The sequence below is a fragment of the Canis lupus genome, chromosome 35, assembly GCF_048164855.1.
Source record: "Canis lupus baileyi chromosome 35, mCanLup2.hap1, whole genome shotgun sequence".
Taxonomy (NCBI): Eukaryota; Metazoa; Chordata; class Mammalia; order Carnivora; family Canidae; genus Canis; species Canis lupus.
The window spans coordinates 5,327,015-5,350,619 of record NC_132872.1 but is presented as its reverse complement, the minus strand read 5'-3'; the positions used below and the strand labels follow the sequence as shown (position 1 = coordinate 5,350,619).

Sequence of the window (23,605 nt, the reverse complement as noted above, 5' to 3'; positions counted from 1 at the left end):
TCCGGGTGCAAAGGGTGGACAGAAGGGAGACAAGGGACACGGACATACACACACACACACACACACACACACACACACACACACACACGGGGCATCCACTCAACCAGGAAAACCCTCTCAGCTGAGGTTAACCCCCATAACCCTGCATTCGCTGGCCCTCTTCAAAGGAGCTTTGGAATTCCTCCCCCAACTTTGCTGCACTTTCCATGAGAATGGGGATGTTCCTGCATAAAACATGAGTCTGGGAGGGCTGGAGCTGCAGGCTTGGGGAGCCCTGGGGAGTCGGGGGGAGCGGGCAGGGAGAACAGAGCAGTGGGGGAAGGGAAGGGAGGCTGTTTTCTCAGGCTGCATTTCTTGCAGGCTCCTTGGAGACCGGAGAAAGGCCGGGAAAGGTCTCAGCTGGGGCCCGGCCGGCACAGAACCCGTGCAAAGTGGGATGCTGAGCGTGACCCGGCGGAGCCCGAGCAGCGGGGCTGGGGACCTCCGGGAGCCCGGAGCCAGCTGCGGGCACCGAGGAGGGAGAGAGGCTTCGCGCAGGGAGGGCGAGGGCCCTTATCAGAGGCTGCAGGCGACCCCCGGGCCCCCTGGGCTGCTGGGGGGCGGGGGCAGGGACACAGCTTCTATTTCTTGTGGTATCATCCCAGGCCCAGGCTGCGGCAGGCGCTTCCACGCGGGGCACTTCCACGCGGGGCTGTGCAGGCCCGCAGGTGGCCCGCAGGACTCCTAGCCTGTCATCAGCCCCCAGCCCGTAGGACTTGGGGGGCTGCGAGGTCTTCTCACCGGCCAACCGGTTATTAGTATTGCTTGGATCAACTCAGCAACGGGCCAGATGCCAGCAGCCGAGAGAGATGTTAGGGCACTCTGCTCCTCGGAGGAGTCACCGGGCAGGGCTGCGCCCCGCTGGGGGGGCTGGAGGGGCCGGGGAGAGGGGGCTGGGGGAGAGGGTCTGGGCTGTGGGGGGAGAGGGTGGGGCTGGGCGGGAGTAGGGGAGAGGGTCTGGGCTGTGGAGAGGAGAGGATGGGGCTGGAGAGGGAGGGGGCCTGTAGCAGGGAGAAGGTCAGAGCTGTGGGGGGCTGGGGGAGAGGGTCAAGGGAGCGTGGCTCGCCTGGAAGGGCTCCTCCCTAGAGACACTGTGGATGGGGATGCCCGTGTGGCGCTGCGGTTGAGCATCTGCCTTCAGCTCAGGGCGTGTCCCCGGGGTCCCGGGATCGAGTCCCACACCGGGCTCCCTGCATGGAGCCTGCTCCTCCCTCTGCCTGTGTCTCTTATGAATAAATAAATAAAACCTTTAAAAAACAATAAAGGACACTGGGAAAGGAAACCACCGTAAGTCCTCTCTGGAGAAACGTAGGGCATAAACAGTGGGCTTTATTTCCCTCGATCTGGTGCATTTAATTTTGAGAATTCCATGCCGCCCTCACGATAGTAATGTGGCCACTGGGTTTTTGCAAGTCACCAGTTACTGCAGGGTGGGAAATGACGGGCTCAGCCATAGCACCGCAGTTGGAAAGAGGCCCAAAGCGTTCCAGGGCTGTGGTCCTCCGACGTGAGCTGCATCAGCGTCACCCGGAGGGCTCGTCAGACACAGGGTGCTGGACCCCAACCCTGGCGTTCCGATTCGGTGGTCGGGGTGGGGGGGGATTGCCTGAGAATCTGCATTCCTAACAAGCGCTCCAGTGCTGCTGCTCCTGGTCTGAGGACCACACAACGAAGACCCCTGTTCTATCTAGAACACCCCTTCATTTTCCATATGAGGAAGAAGCACTGGGGTTCACCAGTAGAACCAGGTGCTAACAGCCCCCTTCCCTAAGCCCTGCCCCCAGTGGAACAGGAGAATGTGGAGGGAGCTAAGGAGAGCAAAGGCACCAGCACGGTTAAAATCCAATACACCCCCTCTCTGTCCGCCACGTGTTCAGGTGGGGTCTACAGGGACACCAGCCACGTGGGTCCCACTGGAGGGTCTGGATGGACAACTGGGGAGGAAGGGACGGTCCCAAAGCTGAGCATGCAGACAGCCGCAGGAGGAGGAAGGGCAGGGAGGGAGCAAACAGATTGTGGAAAGCAATTAACCGAGAGCAGAGAATCGAGGGGCACGGAGGAGCCTCCTGCCAGCCCTGGGGGGCAGAGATTAACAAGCCCCGTTAGGACTTGGCAGTTTGGGAACGGCTCCACTCCTTCCAGCTGTGACTTGACCCCACATCTCAGTTATCTCCCCAAAGCCTTGAGGTGGGTCCTGGAAAGCTCTGCTGGGAGAAGAGCCAAAAACCCAATTAATCTGGACTTCAAATGGGCTCCCACAGCTGTGTGAGGGTCACCATGTCTCGGCCTCCATCCTCCCCCGGGCTGTGAGCTCCGTGAAGCCGGAGATGGTGTCACCTGGCGCAAGGCTGGCAAGCCCTCCGTTAAAAAGTTGGATAAAGGCAGGGACGCCGTGATGAATGTAGCCTCCTGCTCCCCAAGAAGTGGGCTCGGCCCTCAGTATACTGCCTCAAGAGGAGCCACATCTGCTTAAGTTTCGGGGTAACTCCCAGGTTGGGGCGGCCAGCAGGGTTCCTGTTGCCCGCTGGCATTGCATGTGCAGAAGTCCCTTTCCAAATGCCCTCTCCACACCTCTCTCTCCTTGCTCACTATGGGAAAAAATATTTTTGCATCTGAGCAGCACATCGCACATGTAGAGTCTGAGAGTCTGACCACTACTTAGGAGACTGGGCCTGGGAACCTGTGACCCTGTCAGAAGCTTCCCACGACCGCCCATCTAGTTCCCAGGCTCAGAGCCCTGCTGTGTCCCAGCGGCCACAAAGAGACAGCTGGTTTTCGGGTTGTTTTAGGGTTGCTGCCTAATGTTATCAGGAAACACTGGTATGGAGAAAGGTCCCAGGTGCAGAGACGTACCATGGCTTTCCCCTGTAAACTGACCCTGAAATGGCCCTCCAAGACCCTAGGTGGGTTTTCTGGTTTGTGCTTAATCTCACATCCATATGCCTGTGTCCTTTGTAGGAGCACCGAGGGCCTCTGTCAGTCTGAGTGATCTCTCTGTCTCTGTTCCACAGTGGATGAGTTTCACTGAAGTCCTGGAAGTTACATAAACCCAGGCCTGGCCCTGCCCGTGGGCCCTGTGTTCCTATGCGACCAGCCAGCTCAGAACAGAACAGAATAGTAGCTGAGGACCCAGCTCCGTCTTAGGACCATGAGACTGCAAACCTCAGAGCATTACCACAACACTATAGGTTCAAAAGCTGCAGAGCTCTTGATTGCCCCCAAACTCCCCCATATAACGAGACCTCTCCCCTTCTCTAATGCCCATCAAGCTTTTCAGAGAAAACTGGCTTGCTGAGGGAGATAGGGCCAGGAAAAGGGAAGGTCAAAGGCTCCCAAATATTACTGGGGAAAACAGTCCATGTGGTCGGTGGACACCGTGGAGACTCAGGCCTAAGGACGACGTGCCATGGCTCATCTGGGGTGACGAGAAATGCCAGGCAGCATTGTGCGACCGCTTCCACATCCCTGCAGTTTCCATGCCGTTTGTTTGGAGCCTGTAAACTTACCCACCACAATCAAGCATCATTAGGAGACATAATCTGCTGCAAATGGATCACACGAGGCATTTCAAAGCCCAGCGGGCTGATTAGGCGATGATTTGCTGGTTTGTGCCACCCGAAGCACCTCTCTGCTCTATCCACAAATTAGAATTTGGCCATAATTTCTCTGCAACATGGGGCTTCCTGTAAGTCCCTCCTCTGTGCTAGGGATGGAATCTACCTTCCAGCTCTGGAGACAAGTTTTAGCAGAATGGATAGGCGGCATAAAAAAGGGGGGGGGGGCTGGAACCTCGGTTGCTCAAGGAGCAAGGAAGGACACTCCTTAGCCAACTTCTCTACCTACCGGCCTGAAGTCCACAGGCTTCACACACACACACACACACACACACTCACTCACCATGCTGCCTCCTATCTATATTATAGGTTCTGAAATAGCTCCTCCTTCATGAAGTCCTCCTGGATTGATAAAGAGCAAGACCACCATGACCCCACAGAGATTCTGATAAACAAGAAACTCAAGAGCCACCTTCTCCTCTTGTTTGTTCCTCCTCAGAAATAATTTGCCTAGAAGGATGGAACTTAACCAAACATGGCAGAGAATCCTTTGGATTGATTTTTTTCTTTATTGGTACATAATAGGATGTCCATCTCGCCCTGCAGGTTTCCTAAGGCAGGGCTCGCCTCCGCATCATTTATTCAGTACAGGATCCAGACAGCGGCAAGCAAGTATGCGTGCCCATTCACACCTGTTCTGGGTACTGAACCCATCCTGGCTTCCATGGCACTTTTGGCTTTTGGGCAAATGTCAGGAAGAAATGGTGGTAGCCTGCAGTGGGGTTTCCTTTCCCAGACCTCATCCCCCACAGAGGGAAGGCCCTACCCAGCACCGCCTGAGCCTCACCACTATGTTTCCACTAAGAAGATCTGGAAGTTGATGGAGACAAGGGAGGGCGAGAAGTGACTCTCAGCCTAGACTGGATGGGAGTGTAAGCTGCATCACTCAAGCCCAGAGCCCAGGTGTCTGTATTCCCAGGCCGGAGATGGCTACACTTCCCTTGGCCACACTGGACCCACTCCCGTGAGGCCAAAGCAGAGAATGTAGCAGGAAGAGCATTAACCCGAACCAGCAATTCTCAACTGATGTAGTTTTGTCTCTGGGGCAACATTTGGTAATGCCTAGAGATATTTTTGGTTGTCACAAATGAGGGTGTTACTGGTGGGTGGAGCCCAAGGATGCTGCTGAACATCTTACAAGGGACAGGACAGGCCCCCTACCCCACCAAAAATTATCCAGCCCCAAACATCAACGGTGCCGAGAAAGCCCACCCTAACCACACACTGCTGCCCCAGCCCCATGCCTTGATTTTGGAATCGTAAGATTAGAATTCTCAAATGAGTCAGAATCACAGTTCTCCAGCCGTGCCTCAGATTTCAGACAGGCCCCAAAGGACCGGGGTGTAATGGGACACAGGGGTATGGAGTTGTCCCCCCCACAAATGTCCAGAAAGTTGGAGATGTTCCCCAAAGGGACCTCAGAAGTCATCATGTCCAAACACATTCACTGTATGAAACCCGTGCAGATAAGAGCAGAGACCGTGCAATCACGAGGGGGGCAGAAAACATGACCACAGACACATTGGGAACGCTAGAGAGCGGGCCTTTGACGGCGGAGCCTAAAGGGACCGTGGAGGGCCCATCCAGGAATATGAGAAGCAGGACCCCAGGCTGCACGTGGCAGCCCCCCAGCCCCCCCACTCCCAGAGGCGACCCACACTGAGAACATACCCGTAAGCACCGAGCAGCGCTTCGAGGGGTAGGCAGGCAGCGGGGCTGTCGCAGGGAGCCCCTGGGGCCCGAGGCTGCATCTCCCAGCCCCACGAGCCGGGCCCCCGAGCCGATGCCCTGGGCCAGTCCTGCCGGCAGCAGTCTAGCCCTCGGGGCCCAGCGGGCAGGGCCCAAGAGAGCAAGGAAAAGAACTGAAGGGCCCCCTCTGATGGCCCCAGGATGGTGACATCTGTGCAGGAGGAGGCAATGAGCCTCAGGGCAGCGAAGGGGAACCTCACTGAGCCCTTCAACCAGCAGGGGTTGGGCAGCAGGAGCGCAAGTTGGCCCCAAAGCCAGAAACACCTGTGAGGAGCGGGCATTTGGGGGTGCCCAGTCCTCCACACACTCGCAGGCACATCTCTACCCAACCAGGAGGGGGAATCAGTGAGAGAACCTTCTCCTTCCAGGGTTCCCTTCGTGCTAAGAAAAATCCTTGCGGCCCAGGTGTGTGACCCCTCACCTCCTAACCCCAGGTCGGCTCTGCTCCCCAGATTTGTCACCCCACCCAGCTGGCATGAGACGAGGCAAATTCTGTTCTCTGGAGATAGAGCTGCAGAGCTAGCCACAGTGACTCACGTGGGCACGGCCAGTGAGCACGACAAGGGACATCTGTCCAAGTACTTACCACCAGCAGCTCGCCGTGGACACCCGAGACCAAAACACGGCAGAGGCAGGAGAAGCAATCGTGGGGAGGCCAGCACCATCAGCCCGGCTGTCGTCAGAGCCCAGGCTGGCAGCTGCGGTCCTGCACGTCACCCCCAGGGCTGGCGCTCAGGACTCTGGCCCCGGCCCGGGAGCAGATGCAGAGTCACAGGCCAGCCCGGCTCCTAGGTCTCTGATAGGAGCTGGGGCTTCCTTGGGACGATGAAAGGCCAGGGTTTGAGTCCCTCCCTGCTAATGTCCCTCAGTCCAGGGGACCAGGGCTGCTGCCACCGCTCTCCGCAAGAAACATTTGCTGGTGAAATCACCCCGGGCTTCCGCGCTCAGGTTAGCAAGAAAACATCCTGGTCCTGCCCGGTGGCTCCGGCAGCCTGGTCTGGCCACAGGGAAAGCAGGACACGACGCGGCAGCCCGCCTGAGTGGCTCCGATTGTCCCTCACACTGCCGAGCCTTGCTCCCAGCATCAGACAAAAGCACTGGAAACAGCTTGCAGCCCCAGCCGGTGACACACCAATCACGGGCTCCCAGGCTGTCCTCCCGGCCACCCCATCGAGGGCTGGCTCTGTCTCCCGAGTTTCTTCAAAGGCGCCCAAGGATGGTTGAGGATGATTTATCCTCATGGAGTAGACTGCTCATCCCAGAAATACTCCAACTTTGGCTGGACCAGAGAGCAGTGGTGTGATGCTTACGGAGACAGAGAGACCTGCGAGAGTTCGTGTGTGTGTCTGTGCGTGGGTGTGCATGTGAGCAGGAGTGTGAGAGGCAGGGTGTGTGCATCCTCCTGGGGTGTCTGTCCCTCTCTCCTCCCGCGTTTGGAGCCCGAGGGTGTGTGTGTGGGGGGGGGGATGGGTGGTGAGAGACGCAGATTCCAGAACAGGCAGGAGACACCATCCCCCTTCCCGCCCCGCAGGGTGCTAATGCCACCCCTCTAGCTCCCGACGCCTCCACAGCTGCTGCTGTCAGCAGTCAGCTTCCTCTGCCGCACACTCTCTCTCGGGTAACAACTTCGGAGGGAGCCGTGTCTCACAAAAGTCAGCGGCACAATCTCTCCTCTTTCCAGCCCAGGTCCTTTTCTATCCCCATTTTGGTCACCGTCCTCCCTGCTCCCTGCCCAGTGCCCGTGCTCCCAAAGATGCAGAGCCTAGAAACCTCCGTGCTCTGCTCCCATCACAGAGCCATGTCCCTCTTCTCCACCCTCCCGGGGGTCCCGGGCTAGGGAAGAAGGAGGAGCCAGCCATCGGAAAATGGGGAAGCCAGTAACCAGGGAGAAGGATCTAGAATAAGATGAGTGCTTTGGGGAAAGACCACCAGGTGGTCACACCTAAAGGTCATGAGCTTGGCCATGCGAGCTGACCGCCTCGGCAGCTTGGCATCGTGGGGACCTGCCCAGGCTCAGGAGTTAGGCACAACCAGGGCTTTAAGACTTATTAGCTGTGTGATCTTGAGCAACCTACCAAACCTCTGACATTCAGTGTCCCTGCAGGAAAATCGGGAATGTTAAAATCTACTTTGTGGGGCTGTTGCGAGGAGCCAACGAGATAAAAGATATAAGGTGCCTCCCACACGCCTGGCCCGTGCCAGGCCCTCGGGAAAGCCTGGACCTCGTTTTCCTCATCTGTGGACCCCCAGGATGGTTACGGTGGCTCCTACGGGGGAAGGTCTCCGGGGGGCTGGTTACAGAAAGGGCTCGGCTCTAAGACACGAAGAGAGGTGCGTAGGGGGAGCAGAGCCAGCGTGGAGATTGGAGAGGAGAGGCCGCAGGGCGCTGTGTTGGCAAAGTGAGCCCCGCCGAGGAGAGAATGTTCAACAGAGCAACCGTGCTGGAGAACGGGGCCCGTAGGAACCGTAGGAGACAACAGGGCACGGGTGCTGGTGGTGGTGCTGGTGGTGGAGGAGGAGGAGGAGAGAGCCACCCGCCCAGAGCGAATGTTAGTCTGGGGTTTTCTGGAAAAGAATCCAGAGACGGAGGCGGGAGTGGCTGGATCAGCACCCAGAGTGAGAAGCCAAAGTGGACAGGGGCACCCGGCTGGTTCAGTCGGTGCAGCGTGAGGCTCTGGATCTTAAGGCTGTGAGTTCAAGCCCCACGTTGGGTATAGAGATGGCTTCAATCAATCAATCAATCAATCAATCTTAAAAAGAAGAAGGAGGAGAAGACGACGACGATGACAGCAAAGCAACCCAAATGGACAAACTGACGCCTAAATAGAAGACAGCCAACTCTAGCAGATTCTCCCAGAAAACCCTCGATAATCACCAAGGCCCACCGGGATGATACAGGGGTCACAACCCAAGGATCTGGGCAGCTCCAGGGCTGAAGAGGCCTGGGGGCGACCACGGAAGTCTTGCTTCACGCCTGAAGTGGGCTTGCCTAGGCTACACAGGCTGACATCCTAAAGCCCCTTCTGGCAGAGGAAAAGCTAAGGCAGTGTGGTGCCCAAGCTCAGGAGGTGGGCCTGACCCTGTCGGACGGGGCAGGGGAAAGGGGAGCACCGCTAGGCCAGGAACGCCCAGCCTAGCACTCCGAAAGAGGTGGCTCAGGATCATGGAGCAACGGGAGAGCCAAGGGGTTTGGGCTCCAGGCCCCATTCTGCCAGCAACCGGCCAGGCTACTGGCCTTCTCTGACCCTCTGGATCTTCCTCTTGGAAAGGAGAGCAGATTTGTGGCCCTCAAACTCTGTTTTCCGCAGCAGAACCCATTCTTCAAATTAAAACTTAACAAGAACATCTATATCCGAATCCGATAGAAGCAGGGTTGGGCAGGAGGGGCCGGGCCCTGGATGCTCAGCCTCTCGCAGAGGCTCTCAGGGTAGCTTGGAGGACCCCCAGAGCTCCCAGAACACAGCATGAAACGACAGTACCAGCTGTCTCTGGAGTCCTTTCACTTCCCTGGCACCAAGGCCTTTTATTCCTAGATACCAGCTAGGACGGGCACCAGCTAGAGGGTCCAGGTCAGCGAGCGAGTTCCAAGGGAGCAGCTGCCCCCGTAGGGACACCTGCTGGGGCCGCGGGCCCTGCGGGAGAGGCTATGGAAGGTGGGAGCTGCGGCTACAGATGGCAGAAGGGAGGCCAGCCTGGTTCCAGGCTCCAGGGTGACAAATGTACTACACAGAGAGGCCAGATGGATGCCCCTGCCTTTGGCACCGTGGCTCCTCCAGGAAACACTGGGCCGCTTTTCATACTCTGAAATTGCTGCAGGCTCCCGCTCTCCCCAACTCAGCCAAATCATAAATCTAGCCTGCCAGGGGAGCTGGCTGCCCTGACCCCGGCCCTGCGCCTCCTCCTCCCTCCCACCCCGGTCTTGGCCTCGCCTCATGCCAAGGTGGAGATCCAGGCACAAGTAGCAGAAGGAGGGACCGTGGGTGGAGTTGGGCCACATGGACTGGAGGTCCTGTCTTGGGTTGGCTTTCCAGAACTCCCTCATCCGGATTTCTCTCTTTTTGCCTCTCGAATCCTTTCCTCCTCCGGTCTGGGACTGGGCCTTGGGCTTTTACCACACAACCCCTGCCCCCCACCCCACACATAGCAACCTCCTGAGTCAAGAGTTTCAAGTCTGACAGGAATCGGGGGGCTTCCACGGCACCCGGGGCCCGAGCCTGCCTTCTTCCTCCTCCCACCCCACCTCCGGGGGAGGTAGAAGCGGCCTTCCTGCTGCACTAGCCTCGCCTGGCCTGTTCTCTCCCAGGCAAAGGCTCCCGGGCTAGGGACGCAGTGGGGCTAGGGACGCAGGCTAGGGCTGCAGACGGGCTAGGGACGTGGGCTAGGGCCGCAGCGGGGCTAGGGACACAGTAGGGCTAGAGCCGCAGGTGGGCTAGGGACGCAGCCGGGCTAGGGACACAGAGGCAGCCCACCACAGGCAGCCGCCCCTCCCCGGCCTCCTGGAGGGAGCACACACAGCCCCACCAAAGTGGGGTTTATTTCCTCCTTGGTCCACCTTTGGTTATTTCTTTTTTTAAAAAGATTTTATTTATTCATGAGAGACACACAGAGAGAAGCAGAGACACAGGCAGAGGGAGAAGGGATCCCGGGGCTCCAGGATCACGCCCTGGGCAGACCAGACGGTGGCGCTGAACCGGGCTCCCCATTGGGTTATTTCTTTTCCTACTCCCCACAGTCCCCTCCATCCCGCATCCCCAGGAAAGAAGAGCTTCCTCAAAGGATCTCCGCCTGCTCCCTGCCCCGGGCCCTCCCTGCCTCTCTCCACAGTCGCTTGGGTGCTCCTTTCCGGTGTGTAACCCCCGCCAGTTTTACCCTTGTCCCCCCAGTGCCACGTCTCAGGTGTGGAAGCCACGGCTCGGAGGCCCTGACTCACAGCAGGGCGGAGACCAGGCCTGAGCTCCGGGTTTCTCGCTTCACCACGGCTTTCTTCTCCTCGCCTCTATCTCTATCCTCCTCTCTTCTCCCCTTTCTTTCTGGTTTCTCCTCTCAATCCTTTTCTGCTCCCCGCCCGCCCCCTGCCGCCCCCTAAAGACCTCCTCCAGACCACTAGAGCTCAGAGCAGGGGGGGACCTCGGGACCATCTGCCCCATCCCCTGGTTTGCAGATGAGGAGACAAGGGCCACGTTACCTGGCTGGGTCGCCAGGCTTCCTCCCCTATCTCCACCAGGGCCCGTGGGTGCCTGTGGGAGGCCGAGAGGGGGTGATGGATTTCCTAAGTCATCCTGATTTTATTACTCGAAGCATTTCTAGGGCAGGACGCAGACAAATGCTCGCTGGCGTGCTCGCTCCCTCCCTGCCTCTGCAGCAAAGACTGCATCTCTGCATAATGCTTGCACCCTTTTTCACTCAGAAGGGAAAGGTCAAGGTCTCCTGTCTCTTGAGTCAAAGTCATCAGCAGCCCGGGGCCTGGAGACATGATCTGCTTGCTCCCTGCCCCCCACGCTCCCAGGCCAGGAGACCCTGCTCCTCCCCACACCACACAGATGGGGTTCTCTCCTTGCGGGGTCCCCTTATTGTTTGTCTCCCTGGTACAGAGATCCTCCTCACCTCCACGGATCACCCTTTCTCATCCTCACACCCCGGCTTTCGGGCATTCGTCCCGTAGATGCACCCTCGGGGTTTCAGTGCACGCTGAGCACGGCCGTGCTGGGTTCGGTGGCAGGCGTGGCTGTGCCCAGTTCTCGGCAGGGCCTCCGTCTGTCGAGAACCGTGGGGCCTCCCTCAGATGCCCTCACCCCCCCAGGCCAGCCTGGTCTTTCCCACTCCCAGGGCCAGTCCACAACGCTGCATCCTGGGTGGCTCTGCGACCCCTCAGGGTGCCTTCAGCAGGGGCGCTCGCAGACGTGGCCGGCCAGGCACAGGACGAGCTAGCCTGGGCGGGTAGAAGGGACGTGGGCTCTGGAGTCAGGACGCTTGAGCTGAATCCTGGTGATCACTTACTAGCAACTTTACCTTGAGTGGGTCACTCCTCCGAGCCTCCATTCCTCATCCGTTAAATGGGGGAGATAAAAGTTCCAAGCTTATCTATTTTGCCAGGGATAGGAGAATTAAACAAGACGATGCAGGTGGACTTGTTCTGGAAATGGATATTGGGCAGAAGTACGGTTCCCCAGATCTGCGGAGCAGCCACTATCTGGCTCTGTCTGCATGGCTCCAAGCCTACCCTGAGAGGTGACTCATTTTGTTTTAGGACAGTGCCACCTAGCTTCCTCTATGTGTGGCTTTGTTCCTGATTCCTGGCCTCCCTGAGTCCCCAGGTAGGAGCCAGTGGCTCTATGCTCCCTCTTCCCAAGGGCCCCATTAGGTGAAAACACAATCTGAGTCTCATCCACTCAACTCATTACAAGAAGTGGAGAGATTTACTTCTGAGGCCTTCATTATCACCTAATTGTGTTTCCACTAAAAACTCATTAATTAGCCATTCTAAAGCTGTCAGCACATTTAAATAGACTTGTAAACTCACAAACTTGTAGAGTTGGAAGAGAACTTTGGCAAGTCCAATCTGTTCAACCCCCTTATGTCAGAAATGAAGAGGCTGAGGCCCAGAGAGGTTAAGTGACTCAACCAAGGTCACACAGCAGGCTGGTGATAGAATTGGGACTAGAAACTGAAGCCATTGAGTTCCAGCCCAAGGACCCTCCTTCCCACTACTCTGCTTTATTAAAGAAAAGCAACACCACCCCTCACCTCTCTCACCTGTCCTTTTCTCAAAGGAGCGATTCTAGATTGAGGTATGTATGACCCCAGCTGGAAGAAAACATAGATGTGGAATTTTAAGTAGATATTTTTATTTTATTTTATTTTTTAAGATTTTATTTATTTATTCATGAGAGACACACAGAGAGAGGCAGAGACACAGGCAGAGGGAGAAGCAGGCTCCATGCGGGGAGCCCGATGTGGGACTCGATCCTGGGACTGTGGGATCACACCCTGAGCCAGAGCAGACGCCCAACCACTGAGCCACCAAGGCGACCCAAGTAGATATTTTTAAATGATGATATATGTACCTGAGCCCAGTGGTGAGCAGCTGTTAGCATGCTAATGGGGCTCGTGCCCCCTGGGAGTGGTGGGGGGGGCAGTGGCCCGGCTCCTGGACAAGAGCAGACACAGACACTGGACCTACGGGACTAGAGGCTGGCTCTGCGGATGCCATCAGCAGCAAGTCAAATGCAGATTCTTGCTCCCCAGCTGGATATCCCGAGTCAGAATCTGGAGTGGGCGCCCCTCCCCTGTCTGCATTTTGAGTACCAGAGCCTAACAGAGGTTCTAAAAAAGAACCCATAACAAACATATACAACAATTATGGAGACAGGGAAAGAGAAATACAGTAGAAGTAGACTCTAATGAGAGGATCAGAGGAGCAGCCCTCCAGAATGATCCCACGGAGTGAGGGCAGGAGGGAGGAGCTAGGCGGGGACCAGAGTCAAGGAGGCACACCCTGGGGTGGCTCAGGTGCAGGACTATGGGTAAGTGCCCACACCTGGAGCTAAGGCTCTCAGTCCTGGTGTCCAGTTGTTCTTGAGGCAAGTGTCTGCCTGGACCACAGGTTGGACCCGAGGCCTCAGGTAGTGAAGCCCAGGCAGGAACAGCGAACGCCTCTCCGGCACTCGGCGCGCACGGGCTGTCCTGAGTCTCTATGTATCTTAACACAGCTAACAGCTAATTCTACTTAAAGTCTGTGTAGTGGGGGCCCGGTTATCACTCCTGGCTAGGATGAGGATCCCGGCTAGAAAACTAGTCCCGGGGCCGGTAAATGGCAGGGCGGGGACTCAGGCCTCTGATTCTGCTGAACTGCCTCTTGCTTCTGGAGAAGACCAGAAGCTCATCATCCAGCCTGGAGTGCACAGTGTTTCTTGACGGAGGAGCCTACAGCATGTTTTGAGGGATAAGCCTTCCCTGTGCCCTGCGGAGACTTAGCTTCCTTGGCTTCTGCCAACAAATAACGGTAGAGTTCCTAAGTCACTCCCAGCAGAAAGAGCCCCGCACTTCCGGACACCTGTGTGCTGGGTGTCCAGGGGCATCACCTGGAGGTGGGCATGAAGGATGAGGGCGGAGATGCTCCTGGAGCAGCGTGGAGTTTGTGTCCAAGAGCCCCCTCGATGCTCAGAGTACTGGGCCGGCCAATGCAGGAGGGGTAGGCAAGGCTGATGCTGCCATGAAAATAGAAAGAGTGAGAAGAAGCCTTAAAGCCAGACAGTCCAGGCGAATCTGAGGGTGGGTTCCCCCAATGTCCGCCCTTGACCCTAGCATCAACCTCTCAGAACCTCAGAGGTTGACCTTTTCTGCAGAGGCCAGGGTAGAAAAAGAGACCAGAGTCTGAGGACCCAAGCTGCTGACTTTGGAAAAGAAATTATTCCACCATCACTTTTTTTTTTAAAGATTTATTTATTTATTTGAGGGGGATGGGGAAGGGCACGGGGAGAGGGAGAGGATCTCCAGCAGACTCCCCACTGAGCACAGAGCCCCATGTGGGGTTCCACTGGGGCCTTGGCATAGGGAGGGACTCAATCTCACCCTGAGATCATGACCCCGAGATCATGACCTGAGCCGAAATCAAGAGTCGGATGCTTAACTGATTGAGCCACCCAGGCCCTCCGGCCCCCCGACCCAACATTTTCTTAAGCGTGGCTGGTGGCATCAGAAAATTCACAAAGGAGGATCCCCGGGTGGCTCAGCGGTTGGGCGTCTGCCTCCGGCCCAGGGCGTGATCCTGGAGACCCGGGGTCGAGTCCCACATCGGGCTCCCTGCATGGAGCCTGCTTCTCCCTCTGCCTGTGTCTCTGTCTCTCTGTGTCTCTCATGAATAAATAAATAAAAATCTTAAAAAAAAAAAAAAAAGAAAGTTCACAAAGTGCTGCAGCAGCCCCAAATGGGCTGGGAGGGCCCCATGTCCCTGTCTGTAGGGAACCCGGGTCATCATCAGATGTGGCAACAGAGCAGAGCAGGGGACCTTTGAACCTTTCTCTCCTAGTATTCAATACACCAACCCCATGGAGTGCAACTCTGCGTTTCCCAGGCTTTCCCCTTCAGGACCCCTGGGGACCAGACACCCAGGATGTATTTGTAATGTCCTGAGGAATGCATTCAGACATTATAAACTATGTTCACGCCCACTCATCCTCTTAAAAGCCCAGGCTTTGTGAGTCTGGAATTCATTCTCCCAGTGAGTGGCCAGGCAAGGTACTCAGAGGCAGAGGGAGTAAGCGCGCATAATCCATAAAGTAGAACTCCAAAAGGCGATGACATTCCTCAGGTATTTATTGGGTCACGCATTCCTTTGAAAACTCTAAAATTCTACCTACATAAGGTAAATGCTAGATGCTGTGCATCATACAAGAGCAACGTAAAACATAATCCTTGCCCTGCAGGAAACAAGGCATACGCACAATGTCATTTTTGAAATAATGTCCAAATAAGTGTTCTACACCATAATTTCCATTGATGTTTGGAAGTGAAGCAGAGATCAGCTCACCATAACCAAAGGCTCAGAACCAAAGGATCAGAACAGGCTGTGCACCCCGGCGTGGCAAGCATCATTAGAGAGGCCCTGGCAGGAGAAGTTCAAGGGCAGGAAAACAAAAATGGGTTAGGTCCGTGGGGCAATGGCAAGTGAGAAGGGAAGCGGCGGTATGAAAGCATCGTTTCGGGAGCTCGGTTTTGGGGGCTCGTGCTCGGTTCAGGCAGACAGGCATCAAAGGAAGGATGCGGTTGGGATCGCTTTTAACACTTCAATGAACCTCTGCACTATATACAGGGACGGAAGAAGCCCTTCCCAGCTTTGATTTACACAGGGGATTGCATTCCCTGGGCAGCAGCCTCACGTCAGAGCTCCCCAAAAGCCTTCATGTCGATAACTGTCGTTGACACGTGTCCGGAGCAGGAAACCCTCCAGTTTCACGATTCATTTTTAGCTGCAAAACTTATGAGAGCAGACGGAGGCAAACTCCTGCTTCTCTTCCACTGGGGAGAGAGCAACCCAATTTGAAGAGTAAGCACCAATTAGCTAGGTGAGAAGCTCAAGCTGTGAATCTTGAAGAGCTTCGCGCCGATGGCAAATTGCAATTCTTCGGGTGGCAGTGGGAGGTAGAGACAGTGCCATCCTGAAGACCCGACCCGCAGCTGCTGATCATTACGTTATTTATGTCTCTTAGCGACCAGAGGAGCACCCATTTAGGAGAAGTCTCGCAAGAGAAGCTCCTTTATAAGCACACAGGATTATTTGTTCTAAATGAAGTGCTCTGGATGCCACTTCGAAATTAAATTTGTTAAGAACTAATTATAAAATTAAGCTTCATGTAAATCCACTGACCTTTGGTTTTCTTATCTGTAAAATGAGGATGATCCAGGCACTACCTACTTCCTGAGATAAGGTTGAGATGGTGTCTTGTAAGCTGGGAAGCACTACAGAAAAATTACTTGCGTGGAGTTTGTGGTGTGTCTTTAACATCCTGATAAACTTGATAGGTAGAGAACAACAAGCTCACATAAGTGCCAACGGGAAAGGAGAAAGCACCCTGCAGATACATGCAGACTGCTGAGTTTAAGTCAATTTAACAATTTTCTGAATGTCTAGTAAGGGCAAGGCCCTTGTGAAGAGTACTGGGGATACAGAGGTGAATGAGAAGCAGTCACTAGCCACCCTGGAAAAGCTCAGGAAGAAATAAGGCCCTCAAAAATCAAAACACACACACAAAAAATCAAACTTCTGAGAAACCAAAACAGAGGCACCAAGTGCATGTACCAAAATCTCCAGGCTTCATCCAGAACCCACTCACTTTTATTTCATCCACTTGATATTTATCCATTGGGATGCTTTTAGTTATAAGTAACCCAAAACCCCACTCAATTCAAAGGGGCTTAAACCAAAGCAAACATAATAACTCACATGAGAAGAGGTTTAGATAGTAAAAAAAAAAACAAAACAAAAAACAAAACAAAAGAAACAAAACAAAACAAAAAAACCCACCCAGCTCATGGCTCCTTCCAATTTCTCCACTATGCCAGTCTCCATCATTCCACGTCCCACTCTGTCATCCCCAGTAGGATTTTTCCCAAAGAAAGTTCTCAAAGTTACAATTGGGCTGCCAAGAGCAATCAGGGCTGCGTGTCTCTTCATTTTTATCTACTTGGAGAATGACTTCCTGTGGCCCTCTATCGCTAGTGAGGAAGAACTTTCTCAGAAATCAGCGGAGAACCGCTCTTCAGATCCCATTAGTCAACATTGTGTCACGTGTGCACGTATGACCTAGCCACTAATGAAGGACGAGAACGTCCCCTTAAACCAATCAGGCCGCCTCCCGAGGCTGAAGTCAAACCTAAATGTCACTGCTGCTCCTTGGGGAGAGGGTGCGGAATGAATAATGGGAAGTGAACCACTACGTACGATCTCCTACCCAATAACAAGGCCTTTAGTTATCCATTTCCCAAACCCATATAATAGATGCAAATTGGAAGTGAAGAGAGCTTTGCTTTAGGCAGGTACATTGTGTCTAGCAAGAAGGGACATCAGTCAGCAAGGAGGAGCAGCTGGAAAAACTAAAAAGCAGACATGAAAACTCAAAACCTCAGGGGTCCATTTGGTATGAGCAAAGAGTCCCAAAAGCCCCGCTGAATTACAGCCCAATACATTAATTAAGGTTCCTAACATACCCGTGGGACATCAAGGAAAGGTTACATTTATGCTCCTGTGACTGTTTACAAAGGCAGGGGCGCATGTAATACAATTTTACAAACACGGTGGCTGACGATTTTTCAGTGTCGCGGCTTAAACAGACACATCGCAAGCTAGTTAGAAAACTTTGAAATTTGGAATGACCCAGCCCAGCTTCCCTGGAGGGCTGGGCCTTACTGTGCACACTGTAAAGGGGACACCCGGCAGGCAGCGAGATGTCACGGCTGGCCTCCTCCCAGACTCCTTCGCGCTGATGGAAATTGATTGCACCTCCTCTCCCGACAAGGTGGCTGATTACCAATGCCAAACAAATAGTAGGTATTTGTATTATGGTGTTGCTCTTCTAGAACAAATATTCAGGCTGCCAGCCCCATCTAGATCTATCATATCAGAGCCTCGCGGGCATGGCCCGCACTCTTCTTTCCTTAAAGTTCCTCCAGAAAAACCTCATGAGCAGCCACACCAAGCCTCATGCTACGTCTCTGAGAATCCAGAATGCTCTGCAAAGGGGAAAAGCCTCTAAGAGGTAGCCTCCTTTGTGCTTTCTTGTAACAGGAAGGCCAGCATGAAACGTCAGAAACAACAGATGTTCTGGGCTCTCAGCCCTCTGGGGACAGGCACCGCTCTGCTCCGCCCCCAACAGGAATGTTCCAAGAGTCCTTGGCACGAACCACCATCAGGTAAGTGTCTTGCTGGAGAATCACAGCCAGCCCGCCTCCTAGACCCAGCGGCTCCCCTCCTCCACCTCTTCCTGCCTCCAGCCTTCTGCTCTCCCCCTCTCCCCATCCCACCCGCCAGGCCCAACCCCTACAGCTCCCTACAGGTCCCTACAGTACCCTACAGCTCCGTATAGCACCCTACAGCTCCCTACAGCTTGACAGCCCCCCCCCCCCCCCCCCCCCCCCCCGTCAGCCAGGAAGGACATTCTTCGTCACCTGTTAAATGGCACCACCACCAGTTTCTATGCCACGGGTTCCCTTTGTAATCAACCACCACCCACCCCCCTCCATCCAATCTCACTCTTCAAGGTGTTATTCATGTCATGTCCAGCCCCAGTGCCTCTCATTGCAGCTGGCTGAGCGTGGGGTAGAAGAGGGACTCGGGACTCCGAGAATGTGACTCCCAGGAACCAAAGAGTGGTTGGCCTAAAGGGGAGAGATGTACTCTTTACCTTTGTCCAGACAAGGGAGAGCATGATGCCCTGGCCTCAAACACTCCAGCCAGGGAGACACGGGTCCTAGGCCCGACAAATTGATTGCAAACAGAAGTCACCATGTCCTGCAGGCCAGCCCTCAGCTTCTTTGACCCTCTGCCTCCGCCTCCCAACTCCCGTGACCTCCAGCTACCAGCCTCTGTGCAGCCAGAGATTAGGGGGTTGGCCATTATCCAAAAGCTCTTCTGGTTCTGGCCCCTCGGTGCACCACTGGTGTGACCTTGGACATGGCCCGCAACCTCTCTGAGCCTCAGTTTCCTCTTCCCTTTCCTCTGGGATGGATAATGCTGGTGGTCTTGGCTCATATCCCCCATTCTCATGAGGCTTAAAACACACAACAAATGTGACTGTGCTCCGTCGACCAGAAAGCACTGTTCACTCATGAAGGATCACTGTCCACCGGGCCCAGAGCATCTCCAGCTGGGAAGAGCGTCTCATTCATCTTTGTGTCTCCAGTGTCTGCAGTTGGTAAATGTCTCCCGAGGAATGGCTGGGGGTGGCACATGAACTGAATGAGGAGAGGACAATAAAGGAGGGTGGGAGGGCCTGCCAAGCCAGGACAGTGATAATGAAGAAAGTCGGGGAGACAAGAAACACCGCCCCTTTCCTCTCCCCCTCCAGTCTCCAGGACCAACAATGTCCCCCAGTTGGTGCTGATTCGACAGGTAGCTTTTCAAAGTTACTCTAGCTCCACGTAGAAATAGCAAAAGATGTTATTAAAGCTTTTCCATGCCAATTTGAATAAAATTTCGAACACATCCAACCTTTAAGCTAAATGAAAAACCCCCTTTTGGGGGTTCAACTGGGCCTGGGTGACTCAGTTGGCTAAGGGTCTGCCTTCAGCTCAGGTCCTAATCTCAGGGTCCTGGGATGGAGCCCTGGGTCAGGCTCCCTGCTCAGTGGGGAGTCTGCATCTCCCTCTCTGTGCCCACACTTGCGCGCTCTCTCTCTCAAATAAATACATGCAAAAAAAAATTTTTTTTTAAACGTTTTTTGTTAACAACCCTCCAGGGTGCTTGCTGGCCTTGGATGGTGCCACATGGAACACTGACATTGGGAACTGGGGGACTTGGAAGCTTGGGATGGGGCCCTGGAGGGCAAAGCTTTCCCTAACTCCATGTTGCTTTGGTTTGGAGGAACAGGCACTCCAGAGGCTGAGGGAGCCTGGGTGGAAATTGGGTAATTTAAGTAAAGGGAGGAATCATTTCCACACACGGAGCAGCTCCAGTCCTGGGAACCCACAGGCAATTCTTACCCCCCACCCCCATCAGCTCTGTTCCCCGTACCTACCCTACCACCACCACCCCAGTTCCCGGAACAGAAACACGACCCCTTAGAGGATGAAAAGCGCAGCTGCTTTTCACCACACACAATCCCTCCCACGACAGGCTCCACCTCATTGTCAATACTTCTGCCTCCTTTGCATCCCCGGGCCTAAACTGTGATGGAATAATCGGGATAAGCTGTAAAGGGGAACCCCCGCTCCCAACTCAGAACAGCACCAGGAATCAGAAGGTGGTAATTAGGGGGTGTAGAAGAATGCTCCCACAACGTTACCCTTGGCCTCTGAGCATGGGGGCACACGGGCAGACGAGCACCCCTCTTGGGCACACCCCTGCCACACACGCATATGCACACGCATGCACCTGTAGGCATCTTGTTCTTGCCTCCTTCCTTTCTTCCTATGCCCCACTCCTCCCCACTTCCTCCCCTCCCCGCTGGTAGGGCTTGGCCAGGATACTGCTCCAGGAGCAGAGGGTGGCCAGGGGCTCTCTAGATAGCCCCGCATCCCCCGAACCTGACCCTCCTCTCTCTCTCCACGGGGAGCCAGAGCCAGGGGACCCGCTTGGGCCACCTCCATCCTCACTCCCCAGCTCCGTGACATCTGCGAAGCACCTCTCAACTTGAAACCTTGAATCTCCCCTTTATAATAGGATACGGAGTCAAGTATAAATCCAAGTCCACAAACGTCTACTCCACACCAAACAGTAGACTCAGCTAAGGAAAGACGCAGAAAATGGATAAGCCCGTGTCAAATGTCCTTATGTCGATGCAATTTATAATTTAACTCATTAATGGGGGATGGTAAAGCTAGCTCCAAAGAGAATTTCCAAACAGGGGTTTGTATCATGGGTCAGGGAAGGCATGCAGGGACGAGTTGGTGAAGCAGAGACAAAACTGGTTAATGACCTACAGGGCTAAAGACCCGTAACTCCAGTGTTCTCTCTTCCACTGAACAGAAACCATTTGCATCTCCACTGGGTAAGGATCTGTGTTATCTTATCAACCTATATGTTAACATTAACTTCATAAAGTCTGGCCCCCAATCAATAATAAATTGAGAGTCAAGCCAAAGTACATCTCCCCAGAGAATTAAATAATCTTTGGGTGGACCTGTTAGGTAACAGGATGAGGTGGCCAGTGCAGGTCTCCAAGCTTTGGATGCTTTTTTTTTTTTTTTTTTTTTAACACCGTGGTCCTGGCCTTCAAGGGGCTTCACACACCTGGTGAGGCAAGATGATCAGACACAGCAGAATTAAAGACTTCCAGAAGAATCACTGTTGGTTTTTCTAGGTGTGACAATGGCAACGTGTTTACGTACAGTGTAAAGACATCTTAACCAGGTGAGATGTACACTGAAGTATCTATGGATAAGATTTCATGATACCTGGGATTTATTTTAAAATATGCCAGGATAGGGGCACCCGGGTGACTCGGTGGTTGAGCATCTGCCTTCGGCTCAGGTCATGATCCCAGGGTCCTGGGATCCAGTCCTGCATCGGGCTCCCCGCATGGAGCCTGCTTCTCCGTCTGCCTGTGTCTCTGCCTCTCTCTGTGTCTCTCATGAATGAATGAATAAATGAATGAATAAATAAATAAGTAAAACATGCCAGGATTAAAAAAAAGTTTGGCAGGGAGGTGGGGGGGTGGGCAGCACGGAATGGATGAAACGAGATGGGCCAGATATCGGCAACTGTCGAAGCCAAGTAAGGGGTACATGGGAATGCAAGCATCGTCCTATTTGGAAATATATTCAAATTGTTGTCCTGCCAACAGTTAAAACCACATCCTATCACATGTTTATTATCTTCTCACACGCTACACGATTTACTGTGGTTTTTCTGTCTCTGCCGCTTAGAATAGAAACTCCGTGGGGGCAGGGCTGCCCGTCCGTGCTGTCCACGCACAAGCACACGGGCGATCTGCACCCGGGGGCACACAGTCGGTATTTGTGAAAGGACTCCTTGAGGTGCGCCCCCGCTCAGGGCCCGGGAGAAGGGGCCGCCTGCGTCGGGCGGGCTAGTCCCGCCCTCATGGGTGGGTGGGATCAGACGGGAAGGGAGAGAGCTGGCGGGGGAAGTGTGCAGGCTGGCCGGACAGAAGCCCGGGAGGGACAGGGTTCGGAGAAGAGGCTGTGGAGAGTGGTAAGGTGGGGGATGCCAGGAGGCAACCGGAGTGTCAGAGTCAGGTGGGAACGGGGGAAGGGACTGCACAGAGGTCGCGGGCAGAGACCACACATCTGAAAACCTACAGACGGGAGACAAAGCAGAGGCAGTCCAGGGAGCAGGTGCGTGGAGAAGGGCCAAGCTGGGCCCCTCTGGGGACGGGAGGAGAGAGGCATGGCCATCCGAGCGGCAGGTAGGGTGCACACCTCCTGGACGGGGCTCTCCCCTGGGCCCTGGGCTCGGGGCGCAGTGGCGGGAGGCGGGCGGGGAGGGCCTGCAGCTGCCCAGGGCTGGGGTGGGGGGCTCCGGGCCCCACTGCAGGTGTGCTTTTGATGTGGCTCGGCCTGTGGGGCCGAGGAAACCCGAGCTTCCCAGTGCAGCCCGCTGCATCAATGCCACCCAGTCTTCAATGAGGCCGCAGAAGATGTGGGCCCGCGGGCCCGTGGCGGGGCTGGCAGGAAATCAAGGCGCAGCATTTCAGCCGGAGATGAAAGGGAGTTTGCACCCAGACTCCTACCGACACACGCACAGCCCATTCTCTGCTCCCCGGGAGGGGTTCTCAGCGTGGGGAGACTCCCACTTTCTCTTCCCAGTGGGGGGGTCTGTAAAGAGAGAGACTGGGAACCCAGGGTCTTCCCTATCTCTGCAGGTTTCGACAAGCTTCCCCTGCGGGGTGAGGGCAGGCTCCGCACATGCATCAGGTGGAAACACGGAGCCAAGGTTTGTGCCCTCGCCCCTGGCACGTCAGGCCCCACCCCACCCCTGTGTGGAGGGACCTACGGGCTCGGCTACAAGGATCACCGGGTATGAGAGAGACACACACACACAGAGAACACACGAGCCAGTGCAGCTCCCTCGCTGCTCCACAAAGGGTGCCGCCTCCGTCCCCTGCTGTTGCCGGCCACAGACATCCACCAGGGACCTTGAAGTGCTGCAGGGGTTCAGGACCCTACTCCTCACCCTAAGCTAGAGGTACACAATCGAGGACCCATGCACGCCCCATCGGTGCCCGGAAAGAAAGAGAAAGGGAGGGGGCAACCAGGATGCTTCCTGACTTGAGCTGTCCTTAACAGCACACCTCGAGGAGGCTTCAGTGCCAGGTGCTAGGAGTGCAAAGGGGCGCGAAGACCAGCGGGGCCCTCTCCTCACTCTGGGAGACGGAGCTCACATCGGGGAGACCATCACAGGCTCTCACGCCGTGCAGGCAGCACCAAGGGCCGAGGGCAAGGCAAAGAGGTGCCCCAGGGTTTCTCTCCCTGACTGTCCCCGAGATTCTCCTGGGGAGCCCTGGCAAAGATACCAGTGCCCAGCCCCCTGCCCCAATAGATGGAATCTCTCTTTGATGGTGGGGCCTGGGCTTCCAGAAGTTTTAATCACCCCCCACCCACCCCCGGTGGTTCTACGGTGCTGCCAGGGAAGAGAAGCGTTAAAGCATACGTCCCTTTTCAAAATGGACACGAGAAAGGATGACAGGGGTCAGGGCCCCAAGGAAATGCACCAGCTCAGATCTGCCCCTCCCCACCAAAGCGTGGTATGGCAAGTGGGCAGTAACAGTCCCCCGCCCCCTCCTCAGAGGGCCACCCTGGCCCATGTGCCAGGACAACCCAGAGCAAGAAGGGAATGGTTTGGGCTCTTTTCCCCCAGAACTTTGACCTCAAAGGTGGAGACGACCAAGAGATTTCGTTGACTTAGAGCCCAGAGGCATCTGTTCCTCTCTTTCTGAAACTCCTTCTGAGTTTTATTGTTGCCTTTTTTTTAAGCACTCCAGTGTGCTGGAGGAATGAAAAGGAAGAGCACCCTGCTGAGTGTCCTAGAT

The 23,605-nt window shown here is 55.1% G+C and overlaps 1 protein-coding gene across 3 annotated transcripts in view; it reads right to left on the bottom strand.

Annotated features, from left to right (window-relative positions):
• The window catches only part of SEMA5B (semaphorin 5B), a 117,889-nt gene that overhangs the window by 75,781 nt on the left and 18,503 nt on the right, over positions 1–23,605 (bottom strand). Inside the window, exon 1 of one of the 3 annotated variants that reach the window (XM_072812569.1) lies at positions 5,989–6,818. The exons of the other annotated variants lie outside the window; for them this stretch is intronic. The gene's annotated coding sequence lies outside the window, so the exon portion shown is untranslated. Of the gene's footprint in view, positions 1–5,988; positions 6,819–23,605 lie in introns of those variants that run through there. 3 annotated transcript variants of the gene reach the window in all.